At 55.6% G+C, this 19,879-nt stretch overlaps 1 pseudogene; it reads right to left on the bottom strand.

The window, feature by feature from the left end:
- Positions 1-527: 527 nt before the first annotated feature.
- On the bottom strand, positions 528-19,634 carry LOC120392962 (annotated as a pseudogene).
- Between the last annotated feature and the right edge of the window lie 245 nt (positions 19,635-19,879).

Below are 19,879 nucleotides of genomic sequence, written 5' to 3'. Positions count from 1 at the left end.
AGAAGCTGCACGTGTAGTTATGATGTTTATGACACATGTACATTGTAACTGAACAACCCAGTCTGACAATTTAATAGCTTATTTTGTTAAGATAAATATTTTGCATTTCTTCAAATTCCACAGTCAAAATACAAATGACGTTATTTAGAGAAGTTAAAGTTTAATATAGATTTGAGGGAAGAATCAAAAAATAAATGTAAATAATTCCAGTTCTAAAAATATGGTTAGATGCTTGTTTTTGAGATACTGTTGAAATGAAAATTAAAATATTCTTGTATTTACACCTTGTTGCAATAATATTTTCTAAATTAGAATAATTTTTATTCTTTCATATTTTACATTGAGATTTCACAGGGGTAGAAAATTCTGACCGGAGTGAATGACCCCATCCCCACCATCTGCTACCCCTGGGGCAGGGACGGGAAGGTGGGGCCTGGGCGTTCCCAGCTGTCCGGTTTACGACTTGAACCTCCAGCTGAAAAGGGAAACTGTCAGCGTCCGGTCAGCACAGAAAGTCCAGATGCTGCAGTAACTGGCCCCCACCACTGGGGGTGGGAAGAGCAGCAGGGCTGGGAGGGGCCAGTCTGTGCCGCGGGGTCACTGTCAGGGACAGAGATTCCCTCCGGCCTGAGCTGGGACCGGGCAGATTATCAGGGGAGCCGCGTTTGTACCCCCAGCGTTGAGACAGGGACAGAAGAAAGGGCGGAGTTTCCCGGAGAAGGTGCCAGTGAAAGTGAAGAGATGGGACCTGTCAGTCACATTGTAAAACGAGACCTCGCCCGCCTCATAGTCCAGGAAAATCCCCACCCGGCTGGGCCTGACGCTCAAGGGGAGGGGGGTCAGTGGGGAGGTGAGGGCCTTGTATCCCCCATCCCTCAGCCACACGACCCAGTATCCATTCCCAGGTGTGTATGTGACCTGCCCATTCCTGCTCACAGATTCCGTACAAACCCCAGTTCCCATCTCGTCTTGTCTCCCACCTCCACCTCCCAGTAACGCCTCCCGCCCGCGAAACCCTCAGTGCCCAGGACACAGACACAAGGATCAAATCTCTCAGGGTTGTTGGGCAGATCCTGGCGTTTGTCTCCGTGTCTCACACGTTTCCGATGCTCAGATAGGACGAGCCAGGGATGAGCCGTGTGTGGATCCAGAGTCACGTCCACTGGGGAGAGAGTCACAGAGTCAGGGCTGGGGGCAGGGGCTGGTCACTGGGATCAAAGGGAAATTAACCTGCGTCCCCGTTAATCACTGGGGGGAGGGGTTGTGGCCTGAGGGGAGTCAGGGCCCCTCTGCCTGTGAGGAGACAATGAGGGGGAAGGGCAGGAGTATCGGGGAGGGTGGGAAGGTGTCAGGGAGGCGGGGAGGAGAGGCTGATGCTGGGAGAGGAAAGGGGAGGGGAGGTGACAGGAGCAGAGGGGGAGGGAGGGACATGGGGGCAGGCACAAGGGCTATGGGGTGATAAGGGAAGGGAGGGCCACCAGGACAGGGGTGTGAAGGGAAGGGCAGGTTCCAGGGGGCTGCAGGGCAGTGGGGAGGGGTGGGCTCCATGGGAAAAGAAGGGGATGGACCCCAGGGAAGCAAGGGAAGGGGCAGGCACCAGGGGCAGAGGGTGTGAGGGAATGGGGAGCTCCAATGGGGCAGGGGAAATCAAGGGGCGGTGAGCTGCCAGGGGTGAGATGAGGAGGAGTGGGGAGGTGGAACCATGGGGAGCGAATGAACAGGCACTGGTGCCAAAGGGGCAGAATGGGGGTGTGGGAGCAGGTGAGCAGAAGGGGGCAGAGAGAGGGGTGTGGAGAAGGGCAGGCCCTAGGGGCAGAGGTGTGTGCAGGGAGATGTGGGCACCAGGGGGGCAGAGGGAGGATGAAGGGAGGGTGGGGCCCAGAGGTTAGGAGAGGGGGAGGGGAGGGGTAAGGCAGTGCTGAGGTGAGGGGAAGGGCTGAGACCAGGGGTCCCAAGAGGGGGGCGAGGGAAGGGACTTGCACCAGGCAGGCAGAGGGGGCAAAGGAAACAGCAGGCACCAGGGAGGCAGATGGGGCCAGGGCAGAGCTGGGACTTGGGGCAGAGGAGGAGCTGGCACCAGGGGACTGGAGGGGTGGTGAGGGGTGCAGGTGTCACGGAGCCAGAGGGGGAGGGGCAGGGGTGAGAAATAAGGAGAAGGTGGCATGGGTGATGGTGGCAGAGGGGCGAGAGGAGAGCAGGGTCAGTGGGGCAGAGGGTGGTGAGGGGCTGAGCACCAGGAAGGAAGGGGACAAGGGGAGGGTCAGGTGTTGGGGGGTAGGAGGAAGGAAGGGGCAGGCAGCAGAAGGGTGCAGGGGAAGGGAAAGGGCAGGTGCCAGGGGCGTGAGAGGGTTGAGCAGAAGGGCTGGCACAGGGAGGGCAGAGGCGGGGAGGGAGAAGCACCAGGGGGCAGAGAGGGGTGAGAGGCAGGGCAGGTGGGTAGAGGGAGGCGTTAGGACAGGGAATTGGGGAGAGGCAGGTGCCAGGGGATCAGAGTGGGGTTAGAGGAGGGGTGGGCACAGGGGGACGAGGGAAGGGGCGGGTGCCAGGGGTCGGAGAGGGTGGGGACCGGGGCCGGAGTCAGGAGGGCCGAGGGGAGTAAGAAGAGCGAAAGCCAGGACAGCAGAGGAGGGTGAGGGGAGGGGTGGGAGACATGGCACAGAGGAGGGGAAGGGGAGAGGTGGATGCCAGGACATAGCGGGGGTGTGAAGTGATGGGTGGGCTCCAGGGTGCAGAGGATGTTTGGGGGAGAGGGGCAGATGCCAGGAGGGCAGGGGGAGAAGGGATGGGCTGTTCCAGCGGGGCAGAGATGCGTGGAGGGCAGGGGCATGTGCCAGGGAGCAAAGTGGGAGTAGAGGGGCAGGGCACAGGGGAGCAGAAAGGGAGTGAGAAGAGAGGGAGGGATGTTGGTGAGAGGTCAGAATAGACGCAGGGTCCAGGGTCCCTCACAGGGGTGAGGGAAGGGTAAGGGAGGGGCAGGAGCCAGAGAGGGGGGAGGGAGAGGCAGGCCCCAGGGAATCTCTGTTGCTTTCGGGCCATGTGTGGTTGGTTTCTTGCTCAGAGCAGGTCGGTGCTGTCCCCACACACACTGGGGGTGCAGCCCTACCCCAGGGGGAGCAGCTGGGACTCTCCAAGCTGGCAGGCCCCACAGGCCCCACCTTCCAGCCAGGGAAACCCCACAGCCAGGCTCTCCCCTTGCCGGGCTGAGCACCACCCCCACGGGGGCAGTTGCCTGGATTGGGCTCACTTGGGGGGCATTACAGTGGAAGATTCGGAGTGGGGTATAAATGCAGATTAATGGGCTGTTGCTAATGAGGCCAGGGCAGTGGGGAGGGGAGGGGGCATTTCCCCACTTACTGCCCCCTCCATCTGGGAGAAGCTGCACCAGGGACCACTTCCAGTTCACACCTGCACAGCGCGTCTGCACTAGGGGTTTGCACTGGTGCAGCTACATCAGTGCAAGGAAACCCCGGCAGACATGGTGAGACACTGCTGTGCCAGGGGCCGTAACCCCTCCCCTCACTGGGATTATGGATCAATAATTACAGGGTCACTGGAGCAGGGGAGCTGGACTCTGGGCTCCCAGGTGGGGGCCCGACCCACTGGGCTGCAGAGTCGTTCTCACCCCCACGCTCTGGCCCAGTGCCCATGGCAGTGTTCAGACACAGGGGGACGTCATCAGACACCTGAAGCCCAGCGGTTCAAGCTCTCATGGCATCACACGGGGGGATTGAACCTGGGGCTCCCAGCTGAGGGCCCAGCCACTGGGCTAAAGGCTACAAGGGAAGCGGCGGCACCTTTTCCTCTTAATTGAAACTAGTCACCAAACCCGACATGGATTCACGAATAGTTTCTCTTGACCCGAAATATAATTTTGCAGCAAATAAACTATTTGTCCAAAACATTTCACCCAGCTCCACTGCAAACCTGTCTGAGCAACTTAGGAGCCCCAATCCCAGTGACCTGCAATGAGAGACTGTCAACATCCCCAGAAACGCAGTTACAGGCAGGCCAGGCTCAGGACATCAGCTATGAAACACTCCAGAGCTGCTGTTTAATTTGCCCTTTGCAGACAAATGCCCCCTGGGCCCTGATCTCACCCCCACAAATCAGGCTGAAAATGGAGACTTGGCTCCAGCCTGAACTCTCTGCCCAGAGCCATTTGTCCCATGGACGCTGCTAGCGGCACAGACCCTCTGCAGCTGCACCTGGGCATCTCCCAGGGCGGATAACAATCACAGAGACTGTCTCAGAGCCCCAGGAGCTCAGATGTCTCCATCTAACAACTGTGCCAGCCACCCCCCTCGCTCCCATTAACCAGCCCTGGGTCAGACCTGCTGGGGACTTTCACACCCAGACTCTGGAGACACTTTGGGTTCTTCTACACAGCCTGCAGCAGCGAGTTTCGGAACAGAGTGGACAGATTCAGGTCTGCGGGGCTCCCTCTTTGGAATTAAAAATAGCCGTACAGATTTTCAGGTTCTGGCTGGAGCTCAGGCTCTGAAGCCCAGGGTGGAGCCAGGTCTGCCCCTCAAAGTGCAAGAGGGGACATTGTCTGTGTCCACATCCCCTTCACCCCCTTCCTGGGATGGGGAACAGCAGCTCCAGGGCCCCTCCCTTCACCCCCAGGGCAGGGGAGTGAGAGCCCTCGGCCTCCTGGGCAGTGGGGCCTCCCAGCACAGGTTCCTGGGTGAGCGTGAAAGTGTCTCCACACAGAGAGCTCTGCGCACCCGGCAAACACACAGATGTGCCCGTGGATCAGGATCCGGGATGGTGCTCGCCCCAGGAGTGATGGAAGCTCCCTCAAAGTAGAGGGGTCAACCACTCGTGCCAGCCCTTCTCCCCGAGCTCCTGTCCCCGCACCCCTGAACCTTCACTTTCACACTGCCCCTTCTTCCTGAGCCCCTGCCTTCACACCACCTCTTCCCCGCAACACCTTGTCCCCCTGGTCTCTCCTCTCGGCCCCTCCCTCATCGTCGCTCACCCTTACAGCTGGTAAAAAGTGGGAGGGAACAGCCCTCCCATTGGTAAAAGTGATGGGGCCATAGCCCCTGGCCCCCCTCTTCCAGTGCCCCTTACTCACCCCCCCCAATCCCCATTAGGAGAGGATCCTTGGGGCACTATCAGTGACTTCGGTGCTGGGGATATGAATTGGGATTTACACCCCGGGTGCTGGAGCTCTGTGTATCGAGGGTATAAGGAAACAGAGGCCGTGTGAGCCCCCCACTGTCCTGCCAACATGGCTCAGCCCTGACAGCTGCTGGAGCCTCTCCCTGGGGAGGAATCGTCCCTGCGGCCCCTTCAGGCCTTGGCCTCCCTGCGGAGGTGGCTGGTGAGGCTGCCGTTAAAGTGAGTTACAATGTGAGCTCCTGTCCACTGGGAACTGGACTCTGAGCCAGCCCAGCACCGCCAGCCATTCAGTGCAATAACAGCGATGCTCAGGCTTGGTGACACAGCCAGTGCCCCAGCGGGCAGGGCGAGGGCCTGTCCAAGGAGCAATGGGCACAATCTGCAGCAAGGGAGGTTGAGGCTGGAGATGAGGAAACACTTGCTAATTCTCAGGGCCGTGAAGCTCTGGACCCGGCTCCAGGGGAGGTTGTGGGATCCCCGTCACTGGAGGTTTGTAAGAACAGGTTGGACAAATCCCTGCCCGGGATAGTCTAGTCCCTGACCTAGCGTGGGGGGCTGGACTAGGTGATCTCTCGAGGTCCCTTCCAGCCCTGCATTGCTCTGGTTCTAGGTTACAGCAGTTCCTGGGGCTGGGCCCAGGGCCCTGGGGGCTCTAAGCCTGGTGAGTGGCAGGTGACAGAGTTAACACTGTTAGTGACCATGGCAGCTGGCAGCTCAGCATCCCTGCCAGGGGCCTGGGCTGGCATGTGGCTGCCTGTACCTGGCTCAGCAGGGTGTTACTGGGCCATATGGACAGGACCTAGGGCTGGCACCTGTCCATAGGGTTGCCAGGCATCTGGTTTTTTATTGGAATGCCTGGTCGAAAAGGGACACTGGCGGCTCCGGTTGGCACCACGGACTGGGACATTAAAAGTCTGGTCAGTGGCGCAGCGGGGGCCTGGGACTAAAGCAGGCTCCCTGCCTGCCTAGGTCCGTGCAGCTCCTGGAAGTGGCCACCAATTTACTTCCCTGGAGTTTGAAACTTTTCTATCAGAACATAACCAAGTGTCAGCCATAGTCAAGCCTCCCTTTGAATACAGGTTGGCTCTGGGGGTCGGAGGAAAGGTATCAAGAGGGCTGGTCCTTTTAAGGGAGTCAGGGACCAGACTACCTGTGACAGGCTCCTGTAAGGGAGAATGAGACAACCCAGACCAACCTGGAAGTAATTAAATCCCTAGGTGGCTACTTGGCAGCGAAACAGCTAATGAGGCTGATAAAGGGTAACCAGGGCTCAGCTGAAGGGATCCCAGGGACAGGAAGCTGCTGAGGAGAGGAGCTCCCAGGAGAGCTCACCAGAGCAAGGAGCCTGGAAGGGGCTCCTAGAGCAGTGCTCCCAAAACTGTGAGTCGTGCCCCCCTAGAGGATGTGTAGGAACATTTGGGGGGCCTGACAGGGCGTGGACCAGCTCCCATGGGTGGCAGGAAGGGAACGTCACCCAGCCCTGCTCTGCCCCCAGCTCCACTCCGGCCCCACCCTCAGCCCCAGCTGCATCTCCGGCCCGAACTTCAGCCACCGACTCCCGGCCCTGCTCCAGGCTGAGAACCCAGCTGCAGCCCCAGCCCCAAACATGGTTCTGCCCCGGGCTGAAGCCCCCAGCTCCCAGCCCCAACCGCGGGTCCACTCCCAGCCACGGCCCCCAGCTTCTGGCCCCAACTGGAGCCCCGTTCCTGGCCCAGCTCTTGACAGCAGCTCTCACGGTTGGGGCGCAAACCAGGTAAGGAAGGACATGACCAAAAAAGTTTGGGGACCACTGTCCTAGGCAGAGGAGCTCCCCTAAGGGGGAGGAGCTGCCAGAGATGACAATGACAGCAGCAGCTGGAGCAGGACAGAACCCTGGAGAGCTGCCCCTGGCTGGAGAAAGTGGATGCAGAGAATAAAGGCACAGTCTGAAATGACCCAGCTCCAGGAGGGAGGGCTGGAGTCGTCTGATTCCATGATGGAAACTAATCCAAACCCAGGTCTGGGAAGGACTGAGGGCTCCTGACTTGAGGACAGTGAGGAGCTGCAGTGAGAGCTGGAGGCTGGAGCAGAGTGAGGGAAAAGATTATATTTCGGGGTTTACTTGGACTCAGAATGGACCCCAGGAGGGGACTTTTCTCTCAGATATTTTGGACTGTGGGGCGTAATTTAAGGAGTGCTGAAGAGGGTAAACTGAGGCAAGAAACTTGCCAAGATACCCTGAAATGGCTGCGGATGGTATCAATAACAACACTCACTGCCCGGCCCCTAAGGTCTGCATGACAGTGCGGGGCCTTCCCCATTGCACACAGGGACCCTGAAGCGCAGGAAGCCCTGGTTACTCTGCCCCACACATTTACCCAGAGACTCCCCTGAGCTGCCGAACCCGGGTCCCTGGGGTCAGAGCACAGGCAGTCGAGTGGCACTGAGTGGCCAGGGCTGCTGGGGAGGGGGAAAGGAAAGGGTTAATCTCAGCAGGGTGGCACTTTGCTGCTCAGCCCTGGCTGGTCTCTGCCCTCTGGGTGCAGCTCAGGGCGTGTGTCTCTGAGCAGGTCCCTGCCCACCCACCCGCCATTTGCCCCAGACACAGAGAACCCAGGTGCCGAGGGAAGGAGCAGCCCCAGCAGCGCCGCATTGACCCTGGCACGTGCTGAGCCTGCGAGCGCAGCAGCAGAGGCAGCGGCAGAGAGAGGGGCTCAGCCATTGAGAGCAGCAGCGTCCCCACCCGCAGGGGAGGGGTCAGCGCTGGGACAACAGGCCGGGCTGGGTCAGGGGCTGGGAGCCCTGGCAGCGAGCGCGGTGCCAGCACCAACGGCCCTGCTGGAGACCCTGGGCCTGGCCAGCCTGGAGCAGCCAGCGAGTGACTCAGGGCCTGGGACCCTGCCCAGGAAGGGGCTTCTGGGGGGCTGACAGGAGGCTCCCCAGGGGCTGGTGATCCCCTAGAACGAGGCACTAAGCTGACTGGCTCAGGATCCCGACAGGATCGGGGCCAGGGGTGTGGAATGGCCCAGAGCCCAGCCGAGTTCAGGGCCCAGTGGGCACAGACTGTGCTGGGCTGGGAGCAGCGAGCGGGGAGGGGAGCAGGGAATGTGCTGGCTCCAGACAGTCACAGACAGGAAGCTGCTTCCCCCACAGCCTGGGGTTCCTGCTCCCCGGAGCCCTGAGATCCTGGCCCTGCAGCCGGCACAGACTGTGCAGCCTCCATCAGCCGGGACAGACACACCCAGCTTGGCCCCTTCGACTGATCCCTGCTGGGGTGGGGTGGGGTGGGAGGAGAGGAGCGGGGGGGGGGGGGGGTAGGAGGAATGGGCCGGTTCAACTACCACAGACCGAGCTCACTGAACCTTCCCTCCCTCCTCTCCTCTGCCTTAGTTTCTTCTCTGTCCCTCCTCGCTGTCAGGTTTCTGCCTTTGCCCCCCGGTCTCTGCACTGGGGTTGTGGGAGGGGTTTGGATGGGGGCAGCTCACGCTCAGCCGTTGTGACAGGGTCACACTCTTGTGAGTGAGTCTCACTCACTGAGCAGCAAACCACTGACCCAACCTCACACTGGGCTGTGCTCAGAGCAGACGAGGGGCCCGTAGGATTCAGCTTGTTACCCAGTAACACACGGCCCAGGTCAGACCACAGCAGCCAGACTGGCCCCTCCTCCAGCTCAGAAAGCTCGGCCAGCCTTGGCTAATGGGGGCTGGGGCTGTGCTGAGCGGTGCCCACACAACGCAGCCCTCACATGTCCCAGGAGAGAGGCACAGACACGTCATCCGTTACCCGTCTGTGCAGCTCCCAGCACGATGGGCCCAGTCCAGGCCTCACAGCACCTGGCTCAGTGACACCCAGTAACTCAGCCATGGAGGGGTCAGGATGTCAGAGTGATGGGGCCGGGGCCTGGTCAGACACCTGGTCAAGTAACAGCAGGTGGCTGTAAGTAGCAGGCAAACTGCCCAGCACTGAGTGCATCAGCCTCCAGCTATCACAGCTCCAAGCCTGTCAGCTGGGCCCATGTGTGTCCTGGGGTCCCAGGCTCTGTCCAGTTCCCCAGGCACAACACAGCTGAATGTCCCAGTAGAATCCACTCACCTCCAAATCTCTGCAGCGCTTCCCTCATGTCAAGGGAAATTTTATACACGTTCTTCAGGTCAGTAGAAACAGCTTCTGGTTCCTGGAGTTTCACATTCTCACTCCTATGAAGAAAACGTCCCATCATCACTCAGCTGCTCTGTACACACAGCATCCCAGAACCACCACCAAGAATAGCCAAGCAATGACAATAGGAAACACACCTGCTCAATGTGCTTTTCACATCCTGAAAGGAAAAAGAGAAAAAATGTTTTATTAACACAATGTGCATAAAACTTTCATATAGAAAATAGATAAACCCTCCCAGGCTTCACTGTTTTGTGGTAAAATCTCGTACACCATTTTGCATTAACACTTGTTTCATTTATGTAGGTGAGACAGGAATTTAGCTAAAGGATTCTCCCTTCTAGGGACCCAACCCATCAGTATCTGTGTTTATCGCCTGTGTTGGGTGCAATGTTCTGGAGTCAGAGCAGGGATGGGTTCAGCTCAGTATCATTCTTGTATCATCCATTTAATCTCCCATGGCCTCATTGAGTCTCCATGAGGAGAATACCCCTCTAACATGAACTGGGATATTTTGGAACTGATGGAGGCCTTAGCCGGATGTTCTGTTTGTCAGTAAACCACAGAACACATTTACTCTAATTGTTGGAATCCAGACCCAGGGATCTGAGTTCTAATTCTGGATGGGTGGAGAATTTTGATGCCATCTCACCTTTAGCAGCTCGATAACTGGTTGTTGACACTTCTCCTCGATCTCTGTGATCAGCTGCTGCAGAGAGGAGCTTTGCTGGGAGAGTTTGGTTACATTTTTCTGTAATCTCTGCAGAATCTCCCTCTCCTCCTCCTCCAGGCTCTGCAGAAGCAGCTGCTCCTCCTCTCTCAGCAGTGTGTGCAGTTTGTTAAATTCATCTGCCATCATCTCTCTCCTATTCTTCACTGTCCTCTGGAGATAGAAAAATAGGAAAGGCACAGCGAAAACATGAGCCAGATGTTGAGTTACACAGACTGGGCCTCTGTCCATGAAGCAGGGAATGTTAAATCACTATCAGGTTTGTAAGGATATTTACTTCTTTGAGAAACATACCACAAGGGGTTTGTTTAAGTTCAATATTAATAAGGCCAATTTGGTAGCAGGGTTGTCTAGGGTGCTTTGTAAAGCCGCAGTATGTTCTTGCAGGTGGCATGGGATGGACACAAGGGAGTGGGGCACACATGGGTGTTGGGAACCCAGGGTATTGTCAGAGCTGGCTTTAGCCTCACCCAGCCTGCCTGAGCACCCCATGCCTATGTGTCCAGTGACCAGCCAGTGTCTTCCTCACACACCCCACACTCTCTGTGGGGATTTCACTGTGAAAGGCAGGTGAACTGGCACAGACATTGTGTCCCATGGGTTCATCACCTGGCTACAGACAAGCACAGGTAAGGTCACAGTAACAGTAGCAGGTGACTGGGATGAGGTGGCCACATGATGGCAGCAGAGGCTGTGAAGTGGCCAAGCTCTGCCTGGCTTTACACTGACCCGCCCCTGGCTCTGCTGACTCAGGGGTGTCCACAATGCAATGGAGGAGTAAAGGCAGCAGGTGACGACACACTCCAGCTTGCTCGGGTGCTGGTAGCAGTGAAGCCACAGCAGCAGGGGCTGTACAAGCCCACCCAGCCTCCTGGGTAATGACTCAGTGACTAGCCCGCAGCTACTTGTTGGTGCCATTTAGATGCACCCTTGGGGCAGACTTTGCAAAGAGCTCAGCACCCACAACTGGGTTTGATGTTCAAAGGAGCTCAGCTCCCAGCCCGGCCCCAGCCCAGCCCGCTGAGTGATTTTGAACCTCACCCATGGAGTAAATCCTCCCCCCAGCTCCCAGCTCTAGTGTCCAGCCCAGGCACTGGGCAGATGCACTGCGGGGACTGTGGGGGAGGAGATGTGGGAGGATGGAGAAGGAACAATCCCTGTGTCCTCCAGGCTGCAGACACACTGTGGAGCTATTTCATGGAGGCCCCTGAATCCCACTGGCTGCAGCAGCTTCTACACCAGCCCCACCTGCAGGAGGGAAACAGGGTCCATGTGATTTTGAAAACACTGCACCCGCTATTGAGAATTTGCCCCTATCAGAGAGCACTGGGGTGAGTTTGCACCACCTCACTAGGGCCAGGAACTGCCCCTCCTCTGCCACGTACAGAAGCTGCTGTGCTGAGACCCCCACCAGAGACACAGCCTGATCCTGCTGGCACCAAGCCTCTGCCATGGGGCAAGCAACCAGAGCAGGTTCATACCCTTGTCCTGGAGCTTCACAGCTCCTTCATCCCTGGGAGCATTGCAGGGGGAAGGACTCAGGGAGAGAGAAACCCGGATACCCACCTGCCACTCTGTGGTTTTCTCCTTCTCTTTAGACGTCAGCACCAGGGCTTCCTCCAGCTCCTTCCTCAGAGGACCCAGGGCTCCCTGGAGTTTCTCCTGCAGGGACATTGCATGCAGTGAACAGCCATTAGTCTGCCTGTCTGATGGGTGGAGAGTATCATAGAATCATAGGATTGGAAGGGACCTCAGGAGGTCATCTAGTCCAACCCCCTGCTCAAAGCAGGACCAATCCCCAACTAAATCATCCCAGACAGGGCTTTGTCAAGCCTGACCTTAAAAACCTCTAGGGAAGGAGATTCCACCACCTTCCTAGGTAACCCATTCCAGTGTTTCACCACCCTCCTAGTGAATTTTTTTTCCTAATATCCAACCTAAACCTCCCCCAGTGCAACCTGAGACCATTACTCCTTGTTCTGTCATCTGGTACCACTGAGAACAGTCTAGATCCATCCTCTTTGGAACCCCCTTTCAGGTAACTGAAAGCAGCTATCAAATCCCCCCATTCTTCTCTTCTGCAGACTAAATAATCCCAGTACCCTCAGCCTCTCCTCATAAGTCATGTGCTCCAGCCCTCTAATCATTTTTGTTGCCCTCTGCTGGACTCTTTCCAATTTTTCCACATCCTTCTTGTAGTGTGGGTCCCAAAACTGGATGAGGCCTCACCAATATCGAATAGAGGGTAATGATCACATCCCTCGATCTGCTGGCAATGCTCCTACTTATACAGCCCAAAATGTCGTTAGCCTTCTTGGCAACACTGTTGACTCATATCCAGCTTCTCATCCACCGTAACCCTTAGGTCCTTTTCTGCAGAACTGCTGCTTAGCCACTTGGTCTCTAGTCTGTGGCAGAGCATGGGATTCTTCCATCCTAAATGCAGGACTCTGCACTTGTCCTTGTTGAACCTCATCAAGTTTCTTTTGGCCCAATCCTCTAATTTGTCAGGTCCCTCTGTTTCCTATCCCTACCCTCCAGCATATCTGCCACTCCTCCCAGTTTAGTGTCATCTGCAATATTGCGGAGGGTGCAATGCACGCCATCCTCTAGATCATTAATGAAGATACTGAACAAAACCAGCCCCAGGACCGACCCTTGGTGCACTCCGCTTGATACCGGCTGCCAACTAGACATGGAGCCATTGATCACTACCCATTGAGCCCGACAATCTAGCCAGCTTTCTATCCACCTTACAGTCCATTCATCCAGCCCATACTTCTTTAACTTGCTGGCAAGAATACTGTGGGAGACCGTATCAAAAGCTTTGCTAAACTCAAGGAATAAGACATCCACTGCTTTCCCCTCATCCACAGAGCCAGTTATCTCCTCATAGAAGGCAATTAGGTTTGTCAGGCATGACTTGCCCTTGGTGAATCCATGCTGACTGTTCCTGATCACTTTCCTCTCTTCTAAGTGCTTCAGAATTGATTCCTTGAGGACCTGCTCCATGATTTTTCCAGGGATAGAGGTGAGGCTGACTGGCCTGTAGTTCCCCGGATCCTCCTCCTTCCCTTTTTTAAAGATGGGCACTACATTAGCCTTTTTCCAGCCATCCAGGACCTCCTCGATCACTATGAGTTTTCAAAGATAATGGCCAATGGCTCTGCAATCACATCAGCCAACACCTTTACCACCCTCAGATGCAGTGTATCTGGCTCCATGGACTTGTGCTCATCCAGCTTTTCTAAATAGTCCTGAACCACTTCTTTCTCCACAGAGGGCTGGTCACCTCCTCCCGATACTGTGCTGCCCACTTCAGCAGTCTGGGAGCTGACCTTGTTCATGAAGACAGAGGCAAAAAAAGCATTGAGTACATTAGCTTTTTCCACATCTCTGTCACTAGGTTGCCTCCCCCATTCAGTAAGGGGTTTACACTTTCCCTGACTTTCTTCTTGTTGCTAACATACCTGTAGAAACCCTTCCTGTTACTCAACATCCCTTGCTAGCTGCAACTGCAAGTGTGATTTGGTCTTCCTGATTTCACTCCTGCTTGCCTGAGTAATATTTTTATACTCCTCCCTGGTCATTTGTCCAAATTTCCACTTTTTGCAAGCTTCTTTTTTGTGTTTAAGATCAGCAAGGATTTCACTGTTAAGCCAAGCTGGTTGCCTGCCACATTTACTATTCTTTCTACACAGGGGCGGTTCTAGACATTTAGCTGCCCCAAGCACGGCGTCATGCCGCGGGGGGTGCTCTGCCGGTCGCCGGCTCCGTGGCTCCAGTGGACCTCCCGCAGGCGTGCCTGCGGAGGGTCCTCTGGCCCCGCGGCTCTGGTGGACCTCCCGCAGGCGTGCCTGCGGAGGGTCCACTGGTGCCGTGGCTTCGGTGGAGCCGCAGGACCAGCGGACCCTCCACAGGCACGCCTGCAGGAGGTCCACCAGAGCCGCGGGGCCAGAGGACCCTTCGCAGGCATGCTGCTGAAGGCTGCCTGCCTGCCGCCCCCCCAGTGGCCGGCAGAGCGCCTCCCGCAGCATGCCGCCCCAAGCATGCACTTGGCGTGCTGGGGCCTGGAGCCGCCCCTGTTTCTACACATCAGGATGGTTTGTTCTGGCAACCTCAATAAGGATGCTTTAAAATACAGCCAGCTCTCCTGGACTCCTTTTCCCCTCATGTTATTCTCCCAGGGGATCCTGCCCATTAGTTTCCTGAGGGAGTCAAAGTCTACTTTTCTGAAATGCAGGGTCCATATTCTGCTGCTCTCCTGTCTTCCTTGTGTCAGGATCCTGAACTCAACCATCTCATGGTCACTGCCTCCCAGGTTCCCATCCACTTTTGCTTCCCCTACTAATTCTTCTCGGTTTGTGAGCAGCAGGTCTAGAAGAGCTCTGCCCCTAGTTGGTTCCTCCAGCACTTGCACCAGGAAATTGTCCTCTACATTTATTTGCCAAAAACTTCCTGGATTGTCTATGCACTGTTGTATTGCTCTCCCAGCAGATACTAGAGTGACTGAAGTCCCCCCTGAGAACCAGGGCCTGTGATCTAGTAACTTCTGTTAGTTGCCAGAAGAAAGCCTTGTCCACCTCATCCCTCTGGTCTGGTGGTCTATAGCAGACTCCCATCACAACAACACCTCACACTTCTAAACTTAGTCCAGAGACTCTCAGGTTTTTCTGCAGTTTCATACTGGAGCTCTGAGCAGTCACACTGCTCTCTTACATACAATGGCACCTTATAGACTAACAGACGTTTTTGCAGCATGAGCTTTCGTGGGTGAATACCCACTTCTTCGGATGCAAGTAGTGGAAATTTCCAGGGGCAGGTAAATATAAGCAAGCAAGAAGCAAGCTAGAGATAACGAGGTTAGATCAATCAGGGAGGATGAGGCCCTGTTCTAGCAGTTGAGGTGTGAAAACCAAGGGAGGAGAAACTGGTTCTGTAATTGGCAAGCCATTCACAGTCTTTGTTTAGTCCTGAGTTTATGCCAGCAATGCCCCTCCGCTATGTACATCGGCCAAACTGGACAGTCTCTAAGGAAAAGGATAAATGGACACAAATCAGACATTAGGAATGGCAATATACTAAAACCTGTAGGAGAACACTTCAACCTCCCTGGCCACACAATAGCAGATCTTAAGGTGGCCATCCTGCAGCAAAAAAACTTTAGAACCAGACTTCAAAGAGAAACTGCTGAGCTCCAGTTCATCTGCAAATTTGACACCATCAGCTCAGGACTAAACAAAGACTGTGAATGGCTTGCCAATTACAGAACCAGTTTCTCCTCCCTTGGTTTTCACACCTCAACTGCTAGAACAGGGCCTCATCCTCCCTGATTGATCTAACCTTGTTATCTCTAGCTTCCTTCTTGCTTGCTTATATTTACCTGCCTCTGGAAATTTCCACTACTTGCATCCGAAGAAGTGGGTATTCACCCACGAAAGGTCATGCTGCAAAAACATCTGTTAGTCTATAAGGTGCCACAGGATTCTTTGCTGCTTTTACAGAACCAGACTAACACGGCTACCCCTCTGATACTTACATACAATGCAACTCCCCCACCTTTTCTGCCCTGCCTGTCCTTCCTGAATAGTTTATATCCATCCATCACTGTACTCATGTGAGTTATCCCACCAAGTCTCTGTTATTCCAATCACATCATAATTCCTTGACTGTGCCAGGACTTCCAGTTCTCCCTGCTTGTTTCCCAGGCTTCTTGCATTTGTGTATAGGCACTTAAGAGAACTAGCTAATCATCCTGCTTTCTCAGTATGGAGGCAGGAGTCCTCCCATCTTGTGCTCTTCTGCTCGTTCTTCCTCCTGGTATCTCACTTCCCCACTTACCTCAGGGCTTTGGTCTCCTTCCCCCCGATGAACCTAGTTTAAAGCCTCCTCACTAGGTTAGCCAGCCTGCTTGCGAAGATGCTCTTCCCTCTCTTCGTTAGGCGGAGCCCATCTCTGCCTAGCACTCCTCCTTCTTGGAACACCATCCCATGGTCAAAGAATCCAAAGCCTTCTCTCCGACACCACCTTCGTAGCCATTCATTGACTTTCACAATTCGACGGCCTCTACCCAGGCCTTTTCCTTGCACAGGGAGGATAGATGAGAACAACACTTGCGCCTCAAACTCCGTTATCCTTCTTCCCAGAGCCACGTAGTCTGTAGTGATCCACTCAAGGTCATTCTTGGCAGCATCATTGGTGCCCGTGTACCATAGATATCGTCCTTTCATACACAAGCAGTAAAATACCCTGGAAGGAGGCAGCAGACTCAGCTCTGCGGGCCCCAAAGGCAGCGTGGGAGCAGAGACGCCAGTCTCAGAGCGGGGATGCTCTGCATCATACAGACACTCAGGACTTCTCAAGGCCTGTGTTTTTAGCTAAAGTTTCACATCACTGAGCGCAGGCCAGAGGGGAAATAGCTGGGAAGGTTCTGAATGATCCCTCCTGCCGGTGAGAGCAAGCAGCTTAGGACAATGCATCACTGCACTGTGCCCCAGGCCCAGGCCAGGAACAAGATCCACACGGTGCTCTCATCTGTCTGCCAGGCTCCCATGTGGCCTCCCCCAGGCAGCAGCTGGGAGCCTCACACCAGCACTGTCCCATTAACTGTACAGGATGAAGCTGTGATGTGGCTGGAGGTCAGTGAGGAACAGGAACACACTCGGTCTGGGGGAATGTGTCACCCATAATTACAACTGCTCCAGAGCTGTAATAACCCAGGACTCTCTTCCCCTTTGACATTGTGTGATTCCTTCACCCGGCACAGCAACGTGCTCCTGCTCTGTCAGCATGACTCTGTACTGCACTCAGGGGAGCACCCGAGAGTCCCCTCCTGAGCTCCTTGCAGAATCTCCCCATTTCACTCCTTCTCTTTTCTCTGGGCCCTCAAGTTCTCTCCCCCTCTCTGCCCAAGGTCCAGGCTGCTGCTGCAGCTGCTGCTGAGAGCTCCTGGGGAGCTATTCGGTGACACCCCTGCGGTGCTGCTGCAGGGAAGCAGTGAGGGAGGGAGCCAGCAGGAACTAGTGAGAGACAGGAGGCGGAAAAGCAGCCTTTGCATCCAGCAAAACAGCTTCATTAGTGTCAAGTATCAGAGGGGTAGCCGTGTTAGTCTGGATCTGTAAAAGCAACAAAGAATCCTGTGGCACCTTATAGACTAACAGACGTATTGCAGCATGAGCTTACGTGGGTGAATACCCACTTCTTCGGATGCAAGAAGTGGGTATTCACCCACTAAAGCTCATGCTGCAAAACGTCTGTTAGTCTATAAGGTGCCACAGGATTCTTTGTTGCTTTAGCTTCATTAGTGAGCAGGGATCAGACTGGGGGAGAGGACAGAGGGACAAAGGTGGCTGGATTCTCTGAAGATCCACCCACAAAATAAGCTCCGCCCATGTGAGTCACCAAAAGGAGACACCATGGTCTGTTCACAGGAGATGGTGCATTGTTCAAAACGGGATGGAGTTGCTGATTGGCTCCAAATGGCTGCTGGGGCTGGTCTCCCCTCATGGGGCTAGAATATATCCTTGGGCTCTCTGGGCCTGGACATTCTTTACTGGGGGGGGAAATAAGAGGTGGCATCTCCCAAACATCACCCGCCTGTGGCACCGGAAGGAGGAATCACTAGCAGTACGTGGTGCTGGGTTGTAACTCTCCCTCTCCGCTCTCACAAGGTGAATGAAATTGTTAACAATGCTGATATTTAAATGATCATCCCCAGGCACCTGAGCCAGTACTTCCTGGCTGTTTCTGAGCCCTGTCAGTGAAAGTAGACGCCGCGACGTACCAGTGCTTCCTGCACCAGGCCCGGCGTCCTTAACAGGGTGGGTGGCTCTGGCCTCCTGGAAGGGGTGGGGCCTTGCGGCAGAAGGGCCAAGGGGGCTCCGCTTCCCACCACTGGTGAGTGCAGGGAGAGGGGTGGTTTGCATTCCTTCCGCCCCGCCCCCCCCAAGCAACATGGCTGGGGCCGGGTCGCTCTGCTTCCCACCGGCTTCAGTGAGTGCGGGTGCGCACCCAACCCCTGCTGCTGGCTGGCGCCAGGCCCCCTGCTAATCCCTCAGGCTACCCTGGGCCCCACAGGGCCCCCCAAAGCTGGGGCCCAGGGCAGCAGCCCCTTTTGCTCCCCCCTGTCGGTGGCCCTGCTGGTAGGGTCCAGCAGTGCTGCCATGGCAGCGCTTTAACCTCGCTAGTGCGGCCGTGCTGCTGGGACCTACCGGCAGGGCCGCCAACAGGGGAGCAAACGTCAGCTGTGTGCGGGCTGGGCTGGCGGCCGGCTCTTGCCAGAGCACTGCTCCAGCCCGCACCGGCCCACTTTCACCTCTGCAAAGCACCCTGGCGGCCAGTTTTCAGAGCGGGATCGCTACTAACCGTGCTGCTCTCTGTGTGGATGTAAGAGCTGCTAGTGTGAATGTGCTCTGCCTGCACAAGGAGCTAGTGTGCACATGCAACAGCGGCTTTAATTAAAGTGGCATCACTTTTGCCAGCAAAACTTTGTAGTGTAGACAAAGCCTAAGAGCTGACAATCACTAAGAGCAGGGTGGAACCTGAAGAGACTGAACGTATAGAGCTGGAGGCATTGGGAGAGAGGGCAGAGCACGCTCGGGTGAGGGGGCAGAACAGGGCAGGAAGAGGTGGGGTGGGAGTGTGGTCTTGGGGGAAGGGATGGAGTGGGGGCAGGGCCTGTGCAGAGCAGGGCGTGAGCACCCCTGGGGAAACGAGGAAGCCAGCACCTGTGTTTTCCACACTCAGGCTCTGTGCTTTAGAGAGAGGAAGTTTGGCCTCTCAGAGGCGCGCGGGGTGGGGTGTGGTTTGCCCAGGTCACTGGGTGGGGGCTCGAGCTGGTTCTGTGTTGTATATTGAACCCAGCCCTTCTTGCTGCCCACTCCACCTGGCAGACAGGTTGCAGGTGCACAAAGAGCCATCAGCCCTGTTCTCTCTATCGGGGATTGACACTTGCAGTGTTGGGGCAAAAATGTCTGAATCTTTTCCCGTTACCCACAACCCCCAGTGCTCACCCCCCTGAAAACCAGGCCCCTTTCGTTTAGGGGCCTAACCTTAGGCAGCCAGGTGTGAAAGATTGTCCTTGGATTGATGGGGGATAAACCTGGTGTCCTTAAGGGATTTAATTAAGCAAAGTCAACAGCATTTCCTACCTGGTACTCCTGGGCAGCCTCCTCCACAGGAACCACAGTGTGAGTGCGGTGAGCCCGGGATTTCTCACACACCCAGCAAATGGTTTCTCCATCCTCCTCACAGAAGAGTTTGAGACGTTCCTCGTGTCTCTCACACAGATCCTCCTTTTGCCCTTGTCCTGGTTTTGACCCCAGTTGTTTGAGCTTTTGTACGATGTTGCTCAGCTGGGTGTTGGCTTTGAACTCCCCTTTCTGGAACTGGGCTCTGCACTGGGGACAGGTCGGAGGTGTCCCTCTTCCCTTTTCCGCACAGTACTGGGTGAGGCAGGCTTGGCAGAAGTTGTGCACACACGCGATAGTCACCGGCTCTGTCAGATACCCCAGGCAGATGGAGCAAATAGCGTCATCTTTTATGTCCCCTGCTGTAACTGGAGAGGTCATCGCAGTTGGGTGGGTGTCTGTTCTCTCTGCCCTTTGCAGGCGGCCAGCAGCCCAACCAACCACACCCGCAGGCAACCCGAAAGTGAAAGGAAAAAATCAACAACAAGCAGCCTTTTAAAGCTTCTTTTAGCAGCTTGTGCAACAGGGAGCCAATCACGCGCTCCGGCAGGATAGTCCACCCAAAAAAAAAAAAAAAAAAGGAAGAAGCCACAGCCCGGAAAAGCCTCCAAACAAGCACATTTAAGAAATGAATAGGCAAAGGGGATAAAAGTTACCACAGTGGGGTGAGCCATCTGCAGTGGTTGCCAAAATAGGC

Source organism: Mauremys reevesii, unplaced genomic scaffold (genome assembly GCF_016161935.1).
Source record: "Mauremys reevesii isolate NIE-2019 unplaced genomic scaffold, ASM1616193v1 Contig13, whole genome shotgun sequence".
NCBI lineage: Eukaryota > Metazoa > Chordata > Testudines > Geoemydidae > Mauremys > Mauremys reevesii.
The sequence above is the reverse complement of the archived record's forward strand: the minus strand, read 5'-3'. Positions and strand labels throughout refer to the sequence as shown.